The 25,764-nt window shown below is 43.6% G+C and overlaps 1 protein-coding gene across 2 annotated transcripts in view; it reads right to left on the reverse strand.

The window, feature by feature from the left end:
• Positions 1-25,245, reverse strand: part of NDUFAF3 (NADH:ubiquinone oxidoreductase complex assembly factor 3) — a 31,342-nt gene extending 6,097 nt beyond the window's left edge. The window contains exon 1 of one of the 2 annotated variants that reach the window (XM_075831738.1): positions 25,111-25,245. The gene's annotated coding sequence lies outside the window, so the exon portion shown is untranslated. Of the gene's footprint in view, positions 1-2,848; positions 2,956-25,110 lie in introns of those variants that run through there. The other variant, XM_075831737.1, reaches the window with a different exon arrangement.
• Between the last annotated feature and the right edge of the window lie 519 nt (positions 25,246-25,764).

Genomic DNA, 25,764 nt, shown 5'->3' on the forward strand with positions numbered 1-25,764 from the left:
CTAGCATTCTACATAACTATGATGCTAGGAGCCCGGCTCCCTGCACTGTGTTAGGTCCGGGACTTGCGGCCAAAATACGTTCCGTCCATTACGGACGTAACATGCTCGTGTGAACCCAGCCTAACAGTGGCAACCATCACCAAAGACTAATATAGTATCTGTTTGAAGGGGTCGTCCAGTCATAAGAAATTGATGGCCCATCTTCAAGATAGGCCATCAACATCTGACAGGTGGACGTCCGACTCCCGGCAGCCCCGCCAACCAGCTGTTTTGAATTGGCCGTGGCCCTCATACGAGCGCTGCTTCCTCTTTATGAGCGTATGTTCACACAGCAGCGTCGATTACAGCTGAAATTATGGAGCTGTTTTCAGGAGAAAACCGCTCCGGAATTTCAGACGTAATGGCATGTGCAGGCGTTTTTCGCGGCGTCCATTACGGACGTAATTGGAGCTGTTTTTCCATGGAGTCAATGGAAAACGGCTCCAATTACGTCTCAAGAAGCGACATGCACTTCTTTGACGTGGGCGTCTTTTTAAAAAAAAAAAAAATGACCGTCGGCACAGAACATCGTAAAACCCATTCAAATGAATGGGCAGATGTGTGCCGACGCTTTGGAGCCGTATTTTCGGACGTAATTCGAGGCTAAAACGCCCGAATTACGTCCGTAAATAGGGTGTATGAATCCAGCCTTATGGTCACTGCTCATGCTGTGAATCGCCGACACACTTGTAGTATTGGTTCACAGTATTACAGCCTCCTCCTACTCACTTGACTGGCTTTGGGCCTGTTCACATCACCGTTCGCTTTCCGTTCCAGGGTTCCGTCGGAGGTTTCCGTTGGGTGAACCCCGCAACGGAAAGTCAAACAAACCACAGCTTCCGTTTCTGTTACTATTGGTATGAATGGTGACGAAGACATTGCTAATGGTTTCCGTTCGCCACCATTACGGCAGGTTTCCGTCTTTTTGACGGAATAGCGCAGTCGACTCTGCTATTGATTCCGTCGTTAAAATGGAAACCTGCCGGATATCAATGGTGACGGAAACGGAAGCTGTGGTTTCAGTTTGACTTTCCGTTGCGGTGTTCACCCGACGGAAACCTCAGACGGAACCCCGGAACAGAAAGCCAACGCTCATGTGAACAGGCCCTAATACTGTGAACCACTTCTACAAGCGTGTCGACGATTCTCAGTACAAATAAGGAATAAAGGGAAAGCAGCGCTCGTACGAGCAAAAACAGCTGATTGGTGGATATCCGACTCCCGGCATCCCTGCCAATCAGGTATTAAGCCATCAATTTCTTATGACTGGACGACCCCAAAAGCTATTGAAAAGCCCACGTTGTGTATGTTAAACAGATGCCTGTGATGTATGCCATACAGTGGCCTAAGGCTCCCGTGCAGTGGCCTAAGGCTCCCGTGCAGTGGCCTAAGGCTCCCGTGCCGTGGCCTAAGACTCCCGTGCCGTGGCCTAAGACTCCCGTGCCGTGGCCTAAGACTCCCGTGCCGTGGCCTAAGACTCCCGTGCCGTGGCCTAAGACTCCCGTGCCGTGGCCTAAGACTCCCGTGCCGTGGCCTAAGACTCCCGTGCCGTGGCCTAAGACTCCCGTGCCGTGGCCTAAGACTCCCATGCAGTGGCCTAAGACTCCCATGCAGTGGCCTAAGACTCCCATACAGTGGCCTAAGACTCCCATACAGTGGCCTAAGACTCCCATACAGTGGCCTAAGACTCCCATACAGTGGCCTAAGACTCCCATACAGTGGCCTAAGTCTCCCATGCTAAAAAAAAAACAAAAACGTACAACGCGCATTATACTTCAAGGAATCCTGCTGTATGGCATAGAATAGTCCACTACGCTATTGAATGCCTTAAAAAATAAATAAAATCGACGTATACCAGCCCAGAGGCCAAAAGGACACACTTTTGAACTCCATCGGGCTAATGCAACCTGTGGACACATTTAGCATTTACGCCGGGAGCTTTTCTGGCGTACACGCTAAACATAGAGGTAAAATGTGATGTAAAAGGGGCCTTACACTTCTTCCTCCGGCAGAGTCACCATTTTGATCAGTAAGTGAAAGAAAAGCTCTGGTGACAACTTGTAACACTCAGCAGATCTACAGTGTGAGAACTCAGCAAACAGCTCCTCATATCTTAGCTTCCCAGACCTTTGTGTGATCCTACGGAGTCTTTTTTCCCCCCAGAAACAGCACCTGGTCCATGATCTGTGCCTGATATTGCAGCTCATTGCGATTCAAGCGAATGAGGCAAAACTGCAATTCCAGACACAGCCTGTGGACAAGAGTGGCGCGGTTTCCTGAAATAATAAAAATTGATTTGAGCAGAATGTGGCTCTTGCTGTAGATTTATAGAGCCTGGCGGATGTATATGCATTTTTATAAGGGGTTCAACAATTCCATCACATGTTGTAAGTCCCCCTCCCACCCGTACCCCCGACCGATGAGCAAATATAGGAGATGCTGCATGGAAAATGGACATATATTACAAACACTGCAATGGGGGGGGAGGGGGGTGTCACTATTTAAACCCCCCCTCACCCATTACATAACATTTGACATTAAAACATATGAGCATCAAAGGCCACATCACTGAGGCACGAGGCACCTATTCCCTCACACCTCAGGACTGTCACCAGCCTCCAGTGTAATATATAAATTCTCATAATGAACTTTATTCAGCTTTGAAACTACCAAACCTGCAAAATGCATATGAGCTGCGGAGCTGACAATCTAATGGGGAATGTTCAGTGCAAAATACAGCTAAATCCATGCACCACATAGGAAAGAGAAGCCATAGAAACAGAATCTCCTATAAACGTTAATCTCTTACCTATACAAGTAGCAGGAGCATGACCAGAGCGTTACACAGTGTATGTCCTTGTACACACAGCATGGACGCCAAAGCATGACACTTATCATAGAAAACATCCATTGTAGACAGCATCAGCCGGCTCACGCTGCTGCCCTCCTGTGGTCAGGAGTTGAACAGGCTGGGAGACTGCACTACTGTCGTTTTGATCAAAGAAAAAGTGGAGCGGTTGCCTACAGCAACCAATCAGATTGCTTCTTTAATTTTTAAACGAGCCTCGGAAAAATAAGAGCTGGAACCTGATTGGTTGCTATGGGCAACTACTAAATGTTTCCTTTGCACCAGTTTTGATAACCTTCCCTCTTGAGTTTATTATTACATGTTCTAATCTCATTTTACTAGCACATTAAGGGGGATTAACAAAGCAAAATGCGCTAAAAGGCTAGGTCAAAATGTGGCAACAAAATGGTGTGTATGCGTGCTCCAAATTTATTATGTGTTCACATCTGGTCCGTCAGTATAAAAAATGCAGCGGTATGTTGTCCAGTATAATGATGGACGCCATGACAGAAACCCATTATAGTTAATGGCGTCTGTTGGGCGCAGTTGGTGTCCGTCATACGACGGATCAGTCACTGCTGTGTTTTTCATTGTTCTGCTCCTATAATGGAATAGAACAAAGGAAATGAAGAATGCAGGTGTGAACATAGACTTAGACACTTTTACACTTTCCGTTACAGTTATTGTTGAGCAATGAACAGCAGACCGTACGCAGAGGGCACCACTGCTCAATGGCAGCAGGAGAAGGCTAGTCCTTCTCCTATATCTGAAGGCAGAGCATCTTTTCATGGTCAGGTGATGAGACCCATCTGTCAACCAACAGTCTCACACATAAAGAGTATACAAAAAGAACCGATACTTGAGACTAGGATGATGAAATGGTTCAAACCACTTTCCTATACCTCCATATTGCAAATGGAGGCATTTGAGCAGAAGTATTGGCAGGACTATGTTGCTGGTAGTAATGTATAGGCAATACTACGTGGTAAGCACTACTGTGTGGGTGCAACTTCATGACTAACAATACAGTATGAACACTACTATGTTGCTGGTATTACAGTATGGGCACGACAAAGCGGTTGGTACTACAGTATGAACACTACTATGCTGCTGTTACTACAGTATGGTCGCTACAAAGCCGTTAGTACTACAGTATGAACACTACTAGGTGGCTGGTACTACAGTATGGACACTACTATGTGGCTGACACTACAGCATGGACACTACAAAGTGGTTGGTACTACAGTATGAACTCCACTATGCGTCTGTTACTACAGTATGGGCACTGCAAAGTCGTTGGCACTGCAGTATGAACACTACTATGTGGCTGGTACTACAGTATGAACACTACTAGGTGGCTGGTACTACAGTATGGACACTTCTATGTGGCTGACACTACAGCATGGACACTACAAAGTGGTTGGTATTATAGTATGAACATTACTATAGGGCTGGTACTACAGTATGAACACCACTATGCTTCTGTTACTACAGTATGGGCACTGCAAAGTGGATGGTACTACAGTATAAACAGCATGGACACTACTATGTGGCTCGTTTTACAGTATGAAAACTACTATGTGGCTGGTACTTCAATATGGACACTACTATGTGGCTGACACTATAGTATGAACATTACTACGCTGCTGTTAAAACAGTATGGGCACTGCAAAGCAGTTGGTACTACAGTATGAACACTACAATATGGCTGGTACTACAGTATGGACACTACTATTTGGATGTTTCTACAATATGGTCACTACAATGTTGCTGTTACTACAGTATGGGCACTGCAAAGTGGATGGTACTACAGCATGAACACCACTATGTGGCTGGTATACAGTATGGATACTACTATGTGGCTGACACTATAGTATGGACACTGCAAAGTGGTTGGTATTATAGTATGAACACTACTATGGGGCTGGTGCTACAGTATGAACACCACTATGTGGCTGGCATACAGTATGGACACTACTATGTGGCTGACACTATAGTATGGACACTGCAAAGTGGTTGGTATTATAGTATGAACACTACTATGGGGCTGGTGCTACTGTATGAACATCACTATGCTTCTGTTACTACAGTATTGGCACTGCAAAGTGGATGGTACTACAGTATGAACACTACTATACTGTGGTTACTACAGTATGGGCACTGCAAAATGGTTGGTACTGCAGTATGAACACTACTATGTGGCTGGTACTACAGTATGGACACTACAAAGTGGATGGTACTACAGTAAGAACACTACTATGTGGCTGGTACTACAGTATGGACACTACTATGTGGCTGGTACTACAATATGGACACTACTATGTGGCTGGTACTACAATATGGACACTACTATGTGGCTCGTTTTACAGTATGAACACTACAATGTGGCTGGTACTTCATTATGAACACTACTATGGTGCTGTTAATGCAGTATGGGCACTGCAGAGCAGTTGGTACTACAGTATGAACACTACTATGGGGTTGGTACTATAGTATGAACAGTACTATGTGGCTGGTACTACAGTATGGGCAACACAAAGTGATTGGTACTACAGTATGAACACTACTGTGTGGCTGGTACTACAGTATGGACAGTACTATGTGGCTGGTACTACAGTATTGACACTACAAAATGGTTGGTACTACAGTATGAACACTACTATGGGGCTGGTACTACAGTATGAACACTACTATGGGGCTGGTACTACAGTATGAACACTACTATGGGGCTGGTACTACAGTATGAACACTACTATGGGGCTGGTACTACAGTATGAACACCACTATGCTGCTGTTACTGCAGTATGGGCACTACAAAGTGCATTTAAAAGGATTAGGATGGAGGATCAGATTGCTGGGTCAAGAAGGGTCTTTGGCAACCATAACTTCAACGGGTACTGCATAAATAGGTTTGCAATGAACGCCTCCTTGTGAAGGCTGCAGGCAGCCAAAAACAATAGTTCAAACCTCTATGCAAATATATTAAAGATAACAAAAACAGTCACTACCATAAAAGTCCAATTTACAGTACCTGATTTTACTAGTCCAGCATGTACACAAAATCTGAAATTAAAATGTCGGAGCAACAGGATTTTTCATCTGTAATTACAGACCGTAATTGCAGACCCATTCATTTCTATGGGCTGTCCGTTCCGTAGAAATGATAGAACATGTCCTTTTTTGTCAGTAATTACGGCCCGAATTCTCCATAGAAGTCTATGGGTGCTTCCCTAATTACGGAAGCGTTGCGATGCAACGTGAGGGGATTACCCTAGGTTTCTCCCGGTTGCAGATGCATTACAGATGCATTACGGATGCAATACGGATCGTATGTACGGACACCCTTCCGTATATTTGCGGATGACTATAAATGACTACAGATCCGTATTTACGTACAGTATTTACGGATGGATGAAAAATACGGTCGTGTGCATGGGGTCTAAGAGAATCCTGGACTTCAGGGTTGTAGGAATCTTTGTCTCAAGGTAACCATTAGTCTGGAAATTCAAAGATACTAACATAACAGATCCCATATATTTTCCATACACATTACCGTAATTAGACAGCAAAATGATATATGGTTGATATGAAAGGGTTAATATGACACTCTCATATCTAAGTTCAGGGGAGTTATGGGAATGGAGGCAGATGGACAGGTGTAGTGATCTCGCCATGCATGGTCGCTCCCATAATTCTTCCACAAACCAGGCATCATTACAAGAAATAAAAATTTTTCGCTTCGGTTGGCTGCAAATTGGTTTCCCAGTATGCAAGGAATGGACCCATTGAGGTGTGGAAAGTACCTAGGTCTTGGACATCTTGGGTTTTACGACATTCTGATCTCATTTATCAAGACGAAATGTCCATGTCATGACCACAAAATCGTTAATCATAATTCCTGTTGACAGGTTAGACGCTCGTGAAGCAATGTTTATGGGGCAGATGGTCCTGCTGTTGAAATTCATCCTATAATTATCATAGTAATTAAGTACATTGCCAGCTCAGTGTTTTGGTGGTTAATGGCTTTTATGGAAACGCAACGAAGCAGGACCTGAGTATTGACCAGTGCTGGCTAACTTGACATATTTTTGGGGCCTTCAATACAAAATCCCAACCTACTACCATGTTCAATGATGACAAAATAAATTTTTCTTTCATTTTTCGATGGCTGAGCTTCAAGGCTCGGTAACATACAGGTGTATAGTACTTACCTGGCACTACTTTGTGATACTATTAGATCTAATGCCCAGTCTGTTTTGCCCATTGGAGCAGTCTACGGTCTCTGAAAACCTAATGATGCAATTTTTTGATCCTTCATACCCAGTAGCTTCGTGTCCATGGTGATAAACTGGTTTAATTTCATCCTTGGGAATCCAGTGGTCTTCCCTGGTGATCAACTGTTTTGGTGAACATCCCTGAAGATGCTTTTGTGATTTCTTGGCGATCCTAGGAGATGCAGATTTCTGATTATCCACTAATTTACTGACCATTTCTTTTGATGGTTCATGGACCATCACTGGAGATCTAGAGGTCATCCCTGATAATCTAGTTATTTACTGACCATCCTGGAAAATGCAGTGGTTATCATCAATGATGGTTTATTTACAATTCCAAGTGACTCAATGGTTTAATGGCCATTTTCATGTCTCCCAGTCATATAATCACCATCCTTAGAAATGTGGAAGTATTGATTGGTGATGTAGGTGTTTATTAATCATCCCGAAAAACATTATAGTCATCCCGGATGATGGTTACTGATCATATCTGGAGATACAGTGATCATCCCTGAAGAGTCTATGAAGGCCCACTTGTGCAATGTCTTAATCCTGCCTACCCAGTTACTCAGTGTCCATAGTGATAAAATGGTTTCATTTTAATCCTTGGTGATCCAGTGGTCTTCCCTGGTAATAAACTGGTTTGGTGAGCATCCCTGAAGATTCTTTTATGATTTTTGGAAATCCTAGGAGATCAAGAAGTAATTTATAATGACCGCGTGATTTACTGACCATTCCAGGAAATCCAGTGGACACCATTTCTGTTGATGGTTTATCAACCTATCGGAGATCTAATGGTCATCCCTAATGATGTAGCGATTTACTGGACAGACTGGAAAATCCAGTGGCAGGGCCGGCGTCAGCACCCGGCAAACTCTAGCAAGTGCCGCGGCCCACTACCATTGGGGGGGCCGACGCTGCCGTCCTCACGGCATCACTGTCCATATATGGACAGTGATGTCAGGAGGAGAGGAGTCCCAGGCAGAGTGCTAGCGGCTCTGCTCTGTGACTCCGTCTCTGGGGAAGCCCCTTACATCACTGTCCATATATGGACAGTGATGTCAGGAAGAGGGAAGGAGTCCCAGGTAGAGCGCTAGCGGCTCTGCTCCAGGACTCCGTCTCTGGGGAAGCCCCTGACATCACTGTCCATATACAGTGTTGTCAGGAGCAGAGAAGTGTCCCTGGCAGAGTGCTAGTAGCGCTCTGCCTGGGACTTTGGCTCTAGGGTTGCCCCTGGCATCACTAGCCGTATATGGACAGTGATGTCAGGGGCTTCCCCAGAGCAGAGTCTTTAGAAGGGCTCTGCCTGGGACTTCAGCTCTGCTCTGGACATCACTATCCATATATGGACAGTGATGTCAGGAGTCCAAGGCAGAATGCTAGTAGTGCTCTGCCCGGGACTATGGCTCTGGAGTTGCCCCTGACAATACTGTTCATATATGGACAGTGACATCAGGTTGCTTCTCCTGAAGCGGAATCCCAAGCCAGAGCGTCGGCAATGCTCTGGCTGGGGATTCCACTCCTAGAGGGAACCCCAAAGGGACTACGTACAGGGAGGGGGGTCTGTGTGGCACTACCAGGGTGGGTGGGGCTGTGAGGCACTACCTGGGAGGGGGGTCTGTGTGGCACTACCTGGGAGGGGGGTCTGTGTGGCACTACCTGGGAGGAGGGGGCTGTGTGGCACTACCAGGAAGGGGGGCTGTGTGGCACTACACACAATTTGCAGTGTGGCACTACCTGGGAGGGGGGCTGTGTGGCACTATCTACAGAGGCAACTAAATCTATGGGGGTACAAACTGGGGACCTAACATCTATATGGGGGCACAAAGTGACGTTTTCTGCCATTTTACTGCTGCCGTGAGTTCCCCCGCAAAGGGACCCACATAAACCTGGAGCCGGCCCTGCCCAGTGGTCATCCCTGATAATGGATATTGACCAACTCTGGAGATACAATGATCACCCCTGAAGAGTCTATGAAGACCCAGTGGTACAATATGTCAATCCTGCCTACCTAGTGGCTTAGTGTCCATAATAATAAAGTGGTTTAGTTGCTGTCCTTGGTGATCTAGTGGTCTTCCCTGGTGATCAACTTGTTTTTTAAGGGTTCCGTGAAGATCCTTTGTGTTAATTCACCATCCCTGGATGTCCAGTGGCCATCTAAGGTCATGGTTAAGTGTCATTCCCTTCAGATTTTGTGATCTGTGATTAGGGTTTAATGACCTTTTCTTGTAACCCAGTGGTTTTGTGGCCATCCTTGGTGCCTGCCTACTCAGGAAAATAGAACGATGAATGTAGAGCCATGTGCATGAGTCCTAAGTCATATTTGTCAATGAGGAAAGATAGATGAGAACCCGAATGGGAGCTAATGGTGACCATATTAATTGTCACCCAGCTGTCCCAAAAGAAGATATATCTAAAAAAAAATGTCTGAACATAATGTTTAAAAACATTAAAAGGACAAATCAAGGACTTATATTTACTGGGAATTTTTCCATTTTAGGACGAATTGCACATTACAGGAGCGACATTATATAATATATACATGAATACACAAGAGGGTATGCAGCTCTATATCCGATATAAGACCCTCCCATGGCAGTGAAGGAGTTAAATAAATCCTGTTTTGTATAGAAAAGTTTTCCTGGGAACCAGGATAATGAGAGTGTCGGTTACAGGGACCATCTGTGATGTATCCGCCCACCCTTAACAATATACCAATAATAAGTCGTCACCTGCTTGGGGACATCTCCTATCCCAGAGTGCCCACCGCCATCCTCAACAGGCGGCACAGGCTGTTGTTTTCTTCTATAGAGGTGTGCGACAGCCAATGTGTAATTGAAGACTGCGCCCGAACATCTACACCCCATGATTAATGGGCATCTTCCTAGCGGCAATTAAATATTCTTTGTGTCAGACAGGTGCTGCGGCACTAAAGTCTGTTAAAAAAAAACTCAAATTTTCTTAATCATATCTGGTTCTGGGAAAGCTGGATGACAAGCAATATGGCCACCATTACAGTTCTCATAGGGGCATATATATATACACACACACACATATGCACCATTTACTGCAGTACCATTCGCCACTGTCTTCTGTTTGCCATTATGGACAACAGATACCAGCGCTCTGCTACCTCTTAGATAAGAAGACGGAAATTATCTTTGACAGTTTGATGGTATCTGTGCTCGGCATTACAGAGAGAACCAAAGTCCAACAGAGAGGCTGCTGTGTAATGAGTTCAGACAGATTCAGGGGCTTCATGGGATCTAACTAAATAAATGGCCCTACAAAAGACCCTCTAAATTCAGCACAATACCAGTGAAGGAGAATAAGCCTCCGCAGCCAATCAGAAGCACTCATATTGGCTTCTTGCAACTGCTTAGACTCATTCAAAAATGCATAAGTCTGCACAACCAGAGATTGATGACGTGAACCTTTTTTCCTCTTCTGATTGGCCAAGAGGGTTGACTCCTTCATTATCATAATGCGCGTGGAAACTTTCTGGAGGATCTAATTGAAGGATCAGGTGCGGTTTGGCGGTGGTAGATTAATATTTGTCAGATTATCTTCGAGATGCCCTATTAAGGGTTCTGTCTCGTAATAAGAGGGCTGAAAAATGTTGTGTGCTATATGCAAATTTTAGAAAATCCTATAACCAGAGGGCCAGTTGGGAGTTGTAGTACTCTAACAGCTAGAGAGCTACAGGTTGGAGACCACTGCCATAGATTCTAAAAGGGTGCCCAATACTTGGAATGACAGTTTCCCCCCACTAGGTGGTATAATTCACTATAATATTCCAAGATTATGATTGGCTGGTTTAGCTCATACTATTCCAGCTATGGAACAATTGATATGGTTAAGTGTAAATGCTATGAATGTGTAAGAGGATTGAGCCTTGAAATATTGGAAAAAATATAATAAATATAGATTTACATTTTCATTCTTGTTTAATATGTGACATTACGGGATCAACGATGCCATGCTTAAAGGCGATGTCCACCTTTGTACTAATCTTTGCCTTGTCCGCCTATTTTTTGTATTGCTCCACTGCATCTAAAATGAACAATGAGTAAACTTTGCAAATAACCGTGATTAAAAATGTTATACCATTTTGTGTCTACAGCTCCTATGCATATATGTGTCTCCATGGTTACAGACTACAAACAAACCCTGTGAGTAGTCTGATATTTCAGTCATACTACCTTCCACCTATCCCCTACTTCTTGCTTACATATATTTGAGGACACTCTCTGACTGGCACTTTTTATGGGGCATTCTTTTGCTGAACAGTTTATTCTGTCACTGTTTATGGGGCAATCAATATGTGATACCTTTTATGGGGGCATTCTCTAGCTGAAAAGTTTACAAGGACACTTTATGTCTGACACAGTTGATGGGGATGCTCTTTGACACTAATTTTAGGGACACTATCTGTCTGACACTTTTCATGGGGGGATTCTCTGTCTGACACTTTATGGGGCATTCTCTACCTAAAGCTGTTTAAAGGAACACTTTTTGGCTGACACTATTATTGGAGATATTCTTTGTCTAAGACTGTTTATGGGTACGCTCTCTGCCTGAAACGGATTATGGTGGCACTCTCTTCTGACTCTGTTTATGGGAATACTCTCTATCTGACACTTTGTATGGGAACACTCTCTGGCCAACACATTATTAATTATAGGGGCACTCTCTGGTTGAAACTGTTGATGGGGCACTCGATAGCTGACACTGTTGAACGAGATACTTTCTGGCTGTTACTGTTAATGAAGAAACTGTCCGACTGACACTGTTTACGGGGGAACTTTCTGCTTGACACTGTTTATGGGGGCATTCTCTGGCTAACTGTTTATGGGGGAATTCTCTGGCTGACTTTTTATGGGGCCATTCTCTGTCTCAAACTGTTTATGGGGATACTCTCTGTCGGACACTGTTGTGGGAATACTCTGCCTAACACTGTTTATGGGGACACTCTCTGACACACACTGCTTATGGGCATACTCTCTATATGAAACTGTGTATGGGGACAGTCTCTGGCCAACACTTTTTATGGAGTCACACTCTATCTGACAATATTTATGGGGGCACTCTCTGGCTGACACTGTCGATGATGCCATTCTATCTGACACTGTCAAAGGAGATACACTCTGACTGACACTGATAATGAAACCACTCTCTGGCTGAAACTGTTGACGGGGTCGGGATACTCCATGGCTAACACTGTTGATAGGAATACTCTATGGCTAAAATGGTTTTGGGCACACTCTCTGTCTGACACTGTTTATGGGTGTCTCTCTCTCTCTCTCTCTCTCTCTCTCTCTGACATTGTTTATGGGCATACTCTATATCTGACATATTATCCAGACATTTCTGACCAACACTGTTAATGCAGATACCCTATGGCTGGCAATGCATATGCAGACATTCCTGGCTGTCCCATTTTATGGGGTCACTCTCTGGCTGATACTGTTTATAGGGACACTCTCTACCCGGCACTGTTTATGGGAACACTCTCTGGCCGGCATGGTTTATGCGGACATTCTCTGGTCAACACTGTCTATGCGGACACTCTCTGGCTGGCACTGATTATGGAAACACTCTCTGGCCGGCACGGTTTATGCGGACATTTGTGGCCAACTTTGTTTATGCAGACACTCTCTGTCCGGCACTGTTTATGAGGATACTCCCTGGCTCGCTCTGTTTATGCGGAACTCTCTGGATGGCAATGTATATGAGGATACTCTCTGGGCGGCACTGTTTATAGGGACACTCTCTGGCTTTTAATGTATGGGGACTCTCTCTCTCTGTCTGTTATTTTTTATGGGGTCACTGTCTAGCTGGCACTGTATAAACTGGCATGGTTTATGGTGGTGCTCCAGCTGTCAAGGCATGCTGAGAGTTGTAGTTTTCTAACAGCTGGAGAACCACAGGTTGGGGAACACTGCTCTAAGGGTAGAAGGAGGCCACTTGAATTACTGATGTAAGAAAGATAGACACTAATACAAATCACCATTTTACCGCAAGTGTGAACGCGAGTCCTTACTAAATATAAAAGTCATTCAAACTTTTCTGCCGGGGACATTCAAAGAAAAAGTGATTATTTTTTTTCACCACAGAGTAAAAGGGGAAGTTGATGTGAGCGTGATTGGAGGATGATAAATTTGTAGAGGGCAGGAGGTGTAGGAGGAGGGGTGTGGGCGAGAGGCAATATAAAGACACAATGCGTCCCAACAGGTATTAGACGGAGCCCAGAACGGGTAAGTAGGAACGATCACTTTTTGATTGCACAATGCATTTGCTGTAGATTAACACTTTCCATGCTGATTTTACCTGCACATTATTGGTAGATGGGTTCAGTTTTGCAAATGATTCCTTTAGGCAGGTATGGGAAAGGCTGCAACCAAGAACAAAGACTGCATTGAACATATAATTACCGGCCTATTAACCTCATAATCACAATGTCTTTTGAAAAATGTATATTTGTTTTGCTATCATAATGCCGGGTTCACACATTGGCAATAACGTGGCATTGAAACCGCATGTAGGGTACAGCATATCAAACTGAACGTACTGCTTTAACGACAGATTTCGATATTGTGGGTTTTTTAAGGCAATGGGAGTAGCAACACAGCAAAAGTGCCACTCTGTGAAAATTACTTCAGCGGCAAGAATGCCCAAGAAATGCCCGGTGTGAATGCGGCTTCTATGGTTAGAAGGCAACCAATAATGAATAGCAATAATTGCCTCCTTGTAATCACAATCGCTGGGCAGATAGGCACCACCTTGCCAGGGCATTGGTGCCAGGGCATGTCAGGCCTGGTATAGTAGCTCTAGGACACAAGTAAACAATTCCTGGTTTAGAAGATTTTTCCATTATATTTTGGCAATGCCCTGTGTACAAAGAGGTGGCATGAGACCTGCAGACAATGGGACACTAGGCCAACAGGTGGGACAGATGTTCCTTATCTACTAGTGAAAGTTGTAATAAGGAGCGGGGTGACAGCTGGCGCTCCATTCATTCTTAACCCTTTGTGGCTAGTTCAAGAATGAGTATAGTGTATGATAATAGTAAATGGTGTTGGTTATTCCATATGACTTTTAAATTATGGTATATTGCATGATCTATAACATGTATGATAGACTATACAGTACAATTCTGATAATCTGGCAACGATGATTTTCTGGCCATTTAGATTAGACTATTTTTTGCTCAGTGCTGGATTACCAGGAATTTTGGACTCTTGTGATCTGGATTATTGGAGAGGTAGATAGATAGATAGATAGATAGATAGATAGATAGATAGATAGATAGATAGATAGATAGATAGATAGATAGATAGATAGATAGATAGATAGATAGATAGATAGATAGATCTGCCACCTGTGGGAATTATATAGAAGAAGGACAAGTTTCCTTTGTTGCCCCCTCCCCCCAATAAGCCAGGCTAATTGCGGAGAGGTGTTTTGTGTGGGAAGATCATGTAAGGTGAAACCCGAGGACAATCCCATCACTTTGTCACGAGTGAACGCTCCCAACAACCCAGGTGTTTTCTTTCTAAAGTTCCCCTGTGCCCAGGATTCCGTTTGTAAAGGAATCATCATGGCTGGCAATGCCATGTGCGGACAGACGGAAGCAGGCTTGTCACAGGGGTGTGGCAGGCAAACAATGGTTTATGCCTGGTACTTCTCAAAACTACCGTTGAGGGCAGGACTATATTACCAGGAGGGAAACTGAAAATTCTTACCGACAAAAAGGGAACTCATTAACTGATGATTTTTTTTTCTCATTTCTATCTATCTATCTATCTATCTATCTATCTATCTATCTATCTATCTATCTATCTATCTATCTATCTATCTAATATCTATCTATCTATCTATCTATCTATCTATCTATCTATCTATCTATCTATCTATCTATCTATCTCATATCTATCTATCTATCTATCTATCTATCTATCTATCTATCTATCTATCTATCTATCTATCTATCTATCTATCTATCTATCTATCTATCTATCTATCTCATATCTATCTATCTATCTCATATCTATCTATCTATCTCATATCTATCTATCTATCTATCTATCTATCTATCTATCTATCTATCTATCTATCTATCTATCTATCTATCTATCTATCTATCTATCTATCTATCTATCTATCTCATATCTATCTATCTATCTAATATTTATCTCATACCTCACAACTTTTAAAAATCACAAAGAGGGACAACCGATGCGGCGCGCATAGCGGGATTTTTCCCCTTTTTTAAGCCACGCCTCTAATCCCACCCAATCCCAACCCAGTTCAGCCTACACAGTATCATGCTCGTATAGTGCAGTATAATGCCAAAACAAATTCCCCCATACAACATAATGTCCCATAGCTGCCCCCATAAAGTAGAATGCCTCCAAACAGTATAATGCCCACACAGATGCCCCCATACAGTATAATGCCCCATATAACATAATGCCCTCATAGCTGCCCCCATACAGTATAATGCCCCACAGCTGCCCCATATAGTATAATGCCCCTATAGCTGCCCCCATATAGTATAATGCCCCATACAGTATATTGCCTCTTTCGCTACCCCCATACAGTATGTCACCTTAGCTGACCCCATACATATCATTCAATCGGTCTCTCTATTTAATATATTTGACATATCTATCTAAAATACATATCTATTGGTTCATCACTTCTAGTTTTCTGGTTTTACTTCATAGAAATGAAAGTTGATACCAAATTAACGTGGTTGCTACTACTAATACATCTATATACATATCTATACACAAAATAGTGTAATACCTTTTGACCCGCAATAGAACTTTTGTCTGAAAAACCTTTCCATAAACATGTAAAACACTCAAGGAGGTGGAAGAATATACTGAAGGCTCCGATGAGCGCGTCTCATCGAAATTGGGCTAGAAAAAAAAGTTCATTTCCACTGATACAAAATTAAGTGAAGGTCGTTTTTTTCTACATGCGGCTAGATACGATTTTCAGGATGTCCAGTGAACGTTGTGTAATGCTTACACGCCGGGTAGCTTCCCCAGATCATCACAATGGGTCTGAGCACCTGCACCCGTCCACATTCAGCCTGTGCCTTAAGGGGTTGTACAGTTTCAGCAAATTAATGGTATTTTTTGTATAATTAAAAGTTATACAATTTTCCTATATACTTTCTGTATTATTTTCTCACAATTTTCAAGATCTCTGCTTGTTGTTTTTCAGTAGGAAGATTCATTGTTTATCTCCAGTAGATACAATTCTGTCCATGATCATGTGATAGTCACACAGGTGACGGGATCGTTAGGAGGCACAGCTCTGATACACATCCTGTAACGACCTGTGCACCTGTGTGACCATCACATGACTATGGACAGAATTTTAGCCACTGGAAATAAACAATGAATGTTCATACGGAATAACAGTAATCAGAGATCTTAAAAAAAACCGGAAGGAATTAATACAGAGAAGTATATTTGAGAACTATACAATGTTTAATTATACTAAATAAATACCATTAGTTTGGTGAAACTGGACAACCCCTTTAAGACCAGGCCACTAAAAAGGGGTTGTCCATAGCAACCAATCAGATTTCACCCTAAATATCTCTGATGTCCCTTTTAAAAATCAAAAGCAGCAACCTGATTGGTTGCTATTGGCAACTGATTTAAAGGGGCTGTCCACTATGGACAGGCCGTATTTAGTTTTAGTAAAGATCAAAGAAAAAAAAAATGATTGTAGACATAAGATCCATGCATATAGGTGTTTTTTACTTCCAAGGAAAAGAATTGTCAAACTTGAAGAATAATTGCCCCTACCCCCAAATAAATTGCATTCATATGTGATTAACTCAAATCATCAAACACTTCAATGCTACAGACCCCCGCTCTGCCAAAGTTTTCATTCTAGTTTAAGACCTCACGCACATGTTTATCTGGATCTGTGTTGTACGGATGTGTAATATGGCACCTATAGAATTATATGGGCCCATACTGTACCTCCGAGCAGATAGGATTTTTCTTATGGATTTTGTATGAATCATTGTGAAAACAAATGGTGCCATTTACCATCTCAAGGCGTATGGAAAAGGAACAGATTACTGGAGTACTGGACTAATTCAAGGACATGATTTATTGTGGATGGCCGGGGTAGGGTTAATGAAACATCTCCGGTTGAACACTTCACTACTTCTTGGTTAAACTTTCATCTCAAGAATTCTAAAAGAATTTGCAAAGGTGAAGAAGTTTAAAAGAGGCATTGATCCCAAGTGTGAGCACTGAGCCCATTGTGTTCTCTCTTATTCTTTAATGGGTGCATTTTAATGAATGAACATCTATCTATCTATCTATCTATCTATCTATCTATCTATCTATCTATCTATCTATCTATCTATCTATCTATCTATCTATCTATCTATCTATCTATCCACATTCACACTTTCCGGATTTGATTAGGATTTCAACATGGATTCTCATCTAATCTGCTAACATTCTGCATGTTAATGGGGTTTTTGTAACCCCGTTCCGAGCAGCGGAATTTTTTTTATCTGAGAATAAGTGGCATGCTACTTATTCTCACGAATGCCATACAGAAAAAGACGTGAAGATAGCCCGACATGGATTAGCTCTATTGAATGGGGCTAATCCTCACGCGGATCCGTTGCACATCAGCAGAAATTCGAGTGCCAGCCCCAGATTTCTGCTACGAATCCTGTAAGGCGTAGTTCACACAGAGTTTTTTGCAGGCAGAAATAATCTGCCTCAAAATTCCTCTGCTTTTTTTGCCACGGTTTTCACTGCGTTTTTCGCTGCATTTTTCGCCCACGGCCATTGAGGACCGCGGGCAAACAAAACCGTCACAAAAAATGCTCAGAAACGAGCGTCTGGTGGCTAAAAGCCGCCCGGAGAAAAAAAAAATGCCTCTGCCTCCCATTGAAATCAATGGTGGGCGATTTCAGACTGAGTTTTTTTGTGCTGATTCTGACGGACTTTCCGCATCAAAATCAGCGCCAAAAAACTCTGTGTGAACTGGGCCTAATAAATATGTGTCGGATTTGCATGTGTGAACAGATCCTTTAGTCTTTATATCTATCTATATTTCTGTTTATCACTTCCAGTTTATTGATCCTACTTTCTAAAAACTGAAGTGTGAGTGAAGATATCCTTTAGTTCTTCACACGAGCGTGTATTCGGTCCGTGCGGGCCGCGTGGTTTTCACGCGGCACGCATGGACCAATACAAGTCTATGGGGCAGTACAGACAGTCCGTGCTTTTTGCGCAGCGTTTGTCTGCTGCGCAAAAAGCGCGACAGGTTCAATAACTCTGCGTATTTCGCGCATCACGCACCCATTGAAGTCAATGGGTGCGTGAAAATCACGCGCACCACACGGAAGCACTTCCGTGGGACGAGCGTGATTCGCGCAACAGCAGTGAAAAGGATGAATGAAAACCGAAAAGCACCACGTGCTTTTCTGTTTCCGAACATCCAAACGGAGTGTCTTTGCGATGAGCGAAGCCGGACAAGCGTACCGAACTTCACCGGGTTCGGCCAAACTCGTTTTGGCCGATCCCGGCAAAAAAATTATCGGTACGCGACGTCAGGAGATAGTCACTGTCCATGGTGCTGAAAGAGTTAAACTGTTTCAGCACCATGGACAGTGACTTGCGATCCCAAAATACATTAACCTGTAAAAAAAAAAATGAAGTTCTAACTTACCGATTACTCCTGTCTCCTTCCTGCAGTCCGACCTCCCGGGATGACACTTCAGTTCAAGTGACAGCTCCAGCCAATCACAGGCCAAGCACAGGCTGCAGCCAATCACAGGCTGCAGCGGTCACTTGGACTGCTGCGTCATCCAGGGAGGTGGGGCCCGATGTCAAGAGAGGCGCGTCACCAAGGACGCGTCACCAAGGACGCGTCACCAAGGCAACGGCCGGGAAGTTCTCGGTAAGTAGGAACTTTATCTTTTTTTTTTTACAGGTTTTTCGCTGTTGTGTTCGGCATTCACTGTCGAGGGTGCTGAAAGATTTAGCTCTTTCAGCACCTTGGACAGTGACGGGCGTTAACAAGCCTCATCTCTATGATGCCGGCTGCGCGAAAATCACGCAGCCGCGCATCAGACACGCATGACACACGCAGCTGTCAAATGGTTTTTGCGCTCGCAAAACGCTGCGTTGTTTGCGCGCGCAAAAACGCAACGTTCGTGTGAATCTGCCCTAAAGGTGGCCATACAAATTAGATGTATGTTGGCCAAACCCGACAATTATGGCAAGACCAGCCGACCGTCTAATGTGTGTGGCGGCGTCCCGACTCTCCCCTGACGGCAGATGTTGAAGGAGAGAAAAGTCGGGCATATTGAATTTCAACATGCCGATCCTTTTGTCTGTTATTAGTTACGATTTTTCCCTGGGAACACATGCACGCTCAGCCGAGCTGATCGTGCCTGTGAATGGAGGAGTCGGGAGGAATGTCTAAAATATATGGCAAGATAAGGGTGGATTCACATGGCAGATTTAGTTTTTTGGTCGCAAGAATTTCCGCAAAAAAATCTGCCACGTGTGACTGCACCGCTCAGGATCCTACACGTTAGGGACAGGGGCAGGGCTATGACAACTTAATTTCCTCCAAATTAAGGTGGTTGTCAGCGTCACTAATAATACATGAAGCTGCGTAATTGATAACTGTATGTGGTCAACAGTCCAGAGGGTAAAGTAGTGACACTCTGACACTTTAGGGGGTTGTCACAGATGTGAAGGAGAACTTTGGCGTTTGTATAGGACTAGACGAGTCGGTGACAACATTGACGTTGTTTATTTACAGCAGTCAAACGGTTTATTCAGTGGATCTCATCATCGCTGTTTGCATACACCATCTTGTCCTGTTCACATGTCTCATAAACACATATACACATACCCAGGGATGTTGCTTTTATACAGTAATCAACCCTCCAGCTATGTTACGTGGATCGGAGTTAAACTGTCGAATTTCTACATCCGCCTCAGACAGGTCCGGATCAAGGACTGTGAAGGCCCTTGGGTGAAATATTGTGTGGCCCACTATCCTTAAGGAGGGACAGAAAGGGATAATAGGTAACAGGCTAGCTAAAAATAATTGCGCCATATAGTGCATTTAGAATAATGCCATACATTGCCCAAATAACACCATTTTATAGTGCTTGAATAACAGTACTACATATTGGTAAAATACTGTGCCCAAACAATGCCACCTTATTGTGCCCACATGACAACCCCACGCAGTGACCACAAAATACACTCATATAGTGCCAAAATAATGCCACCATACACTGTCCAAATAACCTTAATAATACTGCCACATATACATTCTTTTGATGCTGGTGGAGCAGAGAACTGTAGTTAGCCCTTACAGTGAATTGTACTGATGGGTTAGTGGGGCTTCGTAGATGGTGGCACAGGTGTTCCTGCCTACGAGATGGAGGGAACGCTGTAGTCAACAGGGATTTTATATCCCTGACTAACAAAATAGCTGCTCTGCAGGTGAAAAAATTTTTTGGGGGACTTCTGAAAGGGGTTAGATATGCCATTACTTTATGATCGATTGGTGAGACCCCACTAATCCTGAGAATAAGGGAGCCGCGGTGCTGGCTTAGCGCTGTGTCCCCTTTAAAGTTTCCCTGCACGGAAGTGCTCCTAGCCACCAGCTGTACAGGGGACTGCAGCACGGCTGTGTAGGGGACTGCAGCACGGACCCTGTAGTGGCCGATGCATGGAAATGAGCAACTTTCATCATGAGCCAATCCCTTTAAATGTTGGTTCTTTTATCCATATGTATTCTATATTTATATTGATCCCTATCAGTGTATTCTATGGTGGTATGGACGTATAACAATGCAATCCAACTCCCACTCGGGCGACTGTCCCCTATTTTAGTATTGAAAGCATCCAGGGGGTTTACAAAATACCTGTAGACTTCTAAAAAAAGACTACGAGGCCGACTATTAACTGTAGGGTGGAAAAAAAGGAAGTTGTGGTGTTTCTCCCTTTATGCGCTACGTGTTGTGTACACATAAATCAACCCGTAAATCAATCTAATATAGACATGTGCAGATATGCGGATAGAGGTGCCTGATCTCATATAATAGTCAGCAATGGGAAGTGGTATAGGAACAATGAGATAAAGGGGGTCAATGACCAGCTCAGGTGGAGACGAGGGTCAAGGAACCAGATGCACAGGAGGATTTGGAAATTTAAAGCGTCACTCCACCCAATATGACAACTGCTGCTCTGAGTAGTAAATATGTGTCAGTAAAGGCCCTATTACACCGGACAATTTTGGCCGGTGCAACGAGCGCCGATCAACGAGACATAGTTGATCGGCGCTCGTTTGCTTTTGTGACAAGCAGCTATGTATATGGACGGGCACTCGTTACTCCGATCGCTCGTCCCCATACATTATTATCGCACCTCCCTGTTGCTGCCGACAATGATAATATTAATATATGATCATAAGATGAACAAGCTTTTGCTCGCTCATCTGCTGATTGCTGATCGCTGCCCTGTTTACATGGCAAGTATCAGCAACGAGCGTCCCATGAATGCTCGTCTGCCCGATAATTGGCCAGTCTAAAACGGCTTTAACTCTTATATAGGTGTTATAATAAGCTGTTCATAGAGATAAGTGAATGCAAGATACCACTGACACCACTTATCTATGGGAAACAACCAGATTGGACAGGAGAAATCCATATTAATGCATCTTACTGCTTACATTTAACTCAATAATAACACATTATACAGTAAGCTCCCCCTAGTGGTGGTTGAAGGCAGACAAATTTTTTCCATTTAAGACTATGAGGGAATTTATCAATCTTACTATATCAGTTTTCTGGAGTTGTAAATTTGCACAAAGGGCCTTTTTACGCCGTCCTCGCCACTTTTGTGGAAAGGGGCTTCTCTGGGTCCCCAGCATGCTACGTCAGGACAGCGTCGGGATGTTGTACGTGACACAGCACTGATGACATTGAGTGCCGCGTCACATATAACGCCCCGGCGCTGCTCGGCGTCAGGACGTTGTATGAGCCACGGCATGCTGAGGGGGCGCAGTCTGGAGAAGAGCAGTAGTAGGGTGAGCATAATTTTTTTATTTATGTCCAATTGGGAGGAGGAATGGATGGCGCACGGCGACAGTCATGGCCAGCGGGAAGATGCGACAGATTTATTAATCATATAAACTCCTTCTAAAGTTTAGCGTTAGTTTAGTGTCGTTTCTATTTCCTTCACTTGCTTGGGCAAGAACGTCTTGCTCAACCGACCGAATGAGTCAGATTTTTTTTCCTCTTACAAAATGTAGTAACTTCCACAAAAACAAACTAATTCATATAATTAGAAAAAAATAAAACTATTTGTATTCAAAAACACACGGGGCATGAAACAGAATTTGTTGCCTAAAGTGTTGGGAAAATGAAGCATGGAATCAATTTGTGCTTTGATTGTAATTGCTATGGGTGCTATGGATTGCACAATTATCATGGTGCTGGCAGAGCGTGGATCCAGACCCCACTGCTGTGCCAACACTGGTAGCTCTTTGAACAGTACATGGAATTCCCCCGTTGACCTTATTTTTGGTTTCCTCCAGAATATTTTCCACATTGCAATCTACATTGTGTTGTTGGATCATTTCAGCAGTGGTATGACCCCTTGGGGGGTGCAGATGTTGGCGTTGCACTCGGGCCCTGGAGCCTGATGGTAGATCATGATTACTACACAATATTGAGAGTTATGTTACTATAGATAATTAGTTCTTCACTAGTATAATGTATAGAAACCATTGTAGCATTAAACTGTGATACAACAGAAAGTGACAGTCAGATGGGCCCTGTAAATTTCACAGGGGCCCAGTAAATTACCACACAACATTTGAATCCCCATTCGCCGAACAATATCAAGCCTTACAACCGTTTTATCTAGAAACGGCTACAAAACTATCCTGAAAAGTCTGCTTTCTCACATATTTGCATAAGCCGTACCTTCATTGAGGTCCGTTTCATGGAAAAATCCCACACAAAACAGGACAGTTGGGGGATATGGGGGCCCAGTTGTTTTAAGCTACATATTATTTTGGGTGTTGGGTATCAAAGAAATATTCATACACATCTGCTCTTGAGGCTTTGTTAGGGGGCCTTCCTCACAGATCCGGTACAAAATGGCGGAAAAAATGGTGCTATTTTTTCCTGGTAAATAGAGAGACACCATGACAGAAACTGGAGAGAAACTATAAGGCTGGATTCACAGGAGCATGTTCGGTTCGTAAAGGATGGAATGTATTTCGGCCGCAAGTCCCGGACCGAACACACTGCAGGGAGACGGACTCCTAGCATCATAGTTATATACGATGCTAGGAGTCCCTGCCGCTCCGTGGAACTACTGTCCCGTACTGAAAACATGATTACAGTAAGGGACAGTTGTCCTGCAGCGAGGCAGGGACTCCTAGCGTCGTACATAACTATGATGCTAGGAGCCCGGCTCCCTGCAGTGTGTTTGGTCCGGGACTTGCGGCCGAAATACGTTCCGTCCTTTACGGACCGAACATGCTCCTGTGAATCCAGCCTAAAAGTCAATGGGTTCTGTCGGGCGCCGTGGTGTTCAGCATACAACGCATCCGGCATTTTTAATTTTTGTTGTTGTTCTGCTCTTATGATGTAGTAGAACAACCAAAACCCAGAAAATAAGTGTGAACCCAGCCTTAAGCCCTCATTCAGGTGAATGTAATTAGACCGAAATTTTGCAATCATAGATGCTGGATTCATAGATCCCATGATGTTAGTTCAGGGCATTTTTTTTGCTGCGTTTTTAACGGGCGTTTTTGGAGCCGTTTTTCTATAGAGTCTATGAAAAATGGCTCGAAAAACGGCTCGAAAAAAGGCTGAAGAAGTGACATGCATTTCTTTTTCGTTTTGAAAAACGGCCGCGAAAAAAACGGCCCGTCAGAACAGAACGCCGTTTTTCCCATTGAAACCAATGGGCAGATGTTTTGAGGCGTTCTGCTTCCGATTTTTCAGTCGTTTTTCGGGACGTTTACGGCCCGAAAAACGACTGAACACACTCTGTGTGAACATTCCCTTAGAGACATTGTGATATCTGCTTCTCCATGAGAAAGTAAAACCCATGCCTTGCAGCAATGAGTTGTGGCACCAAAGCAACATTTGCATGAAGTTTGTATGTTCTTCCCATGTTTGCGTGTCTTTCCTTCAGGCACTTTCATTCCATATCCCAGCACGTAATGCTAGGTTAATATGCTTGCCATGATAATGAACTTAAGGTCTTATTCACATGAACGTGTGCGTTTTGCGTGCTCAAAAAACGCTGCGTTTTTTACGCGTTGCAGTAGCATGTGTCATCAGTATGTGCTGCGTGGCTGCGTGATTTTCACGCATATGCCATGCTTATGACAAGTTTAGAAAAGAAATGAAGGAAGTGCTTTTATTTTTTCCTTAATTTCTTTATCTACTGTTGCGCGAATCACGCACGTCACACGGAAGTGCTTCCGTGTGCCGTGCGCAATTTTCACTCACCCATTGACTTCAATGGGTGCGTGATGCGCGAAAAACGGCCAAGTATATAAACATGTCGTGAGTTTTACGCAGCGGACATACAATGCGTGAAAATCACGAACTGTCTAAACGGCCCCATTTACTAACATAGGTCCGTGCGACACGCGTGATTTTTACGCGCGTATCACGGACGTAATACATGTTCGTGTGAATAAGCCCTAAAGGTGATGTTCATTCAAGGGTCCTGTGTCTGTTATTGTCAAGGGAACTACAAGTTAATGCAGTATTACATGGCAGCAATAGAAATTGATTAGTCTGATTTTTAATGAATGTCGTTTAGTCCTCCAGAAGCGGGGGGCGCACTTGCCATGGTTCTCACTATAGTAATAAATAAAATTAAGGAAATTCACCTGTAAATATTGAGTTCTTGAGTCTTTCTCTTCCTTTAAATTGTCAAAAATACCATTCAGCCGTTTCCTATCTTTAGCCGCTCCTGGTAAAGCTGGCTGACAACTTATATTAAATGACAGCATCAAAAGTGTCTGTCACCCAGCTTTCCGGAGTCCTGAACAACCTGTCTAGTTAAGCAGCAATATGGACACATACGACGCATACAGGTAGATTTGCCATTCAGGTCTCTCTCTAGGGAAGTTGGGAGCTCTAAAGGCGGCCATATTGGATTTCACTCAGAAAGTGCTGAATATAATTATTAATAATTGCACAGAAGAGGACGACTCAAGGACTTACATACACTGGGATTTTTCTCATTTTAGGGTGAAAGGCTATGGTCTATGCCTTCACACCATTCTGTTGTATGTAATTTCACCCCGCAGGTGAGGAACAAAGCCGAGAACATGGGACAGAGCACTTTACCTCCCTCATTATACCCTTGCGCGGTGTCCGGTTTCCCCCCTTTTATGACTGTTTTGTTCTGCATTATTAATCACTTCACTGAACCTTTTTGAAGGCCTTGGAAATTGGTCTCCAAGAAAAGTATGGCGGTCGCTCAACCTCTAATATTAACCCCTTTTGTTCCCTAATGGCCAAAGCGCTGCCATGAACAG

The sequence above is a fragment of the Rhinoderma darwinii genome, chromosome 7 (assembly GCF_050947455.1).
Source record: "Rhinoderma darwinii isolate aRhiDar2 chromosome 7, aRhiDar2.hap1, whole genome shotgun sequence".
NCBI lineage: Eukaryota > Metazoa > Chordata > Amphibia > Anura > Rhinodermatidae > Rhinoderma > Rhinoderma darwinii.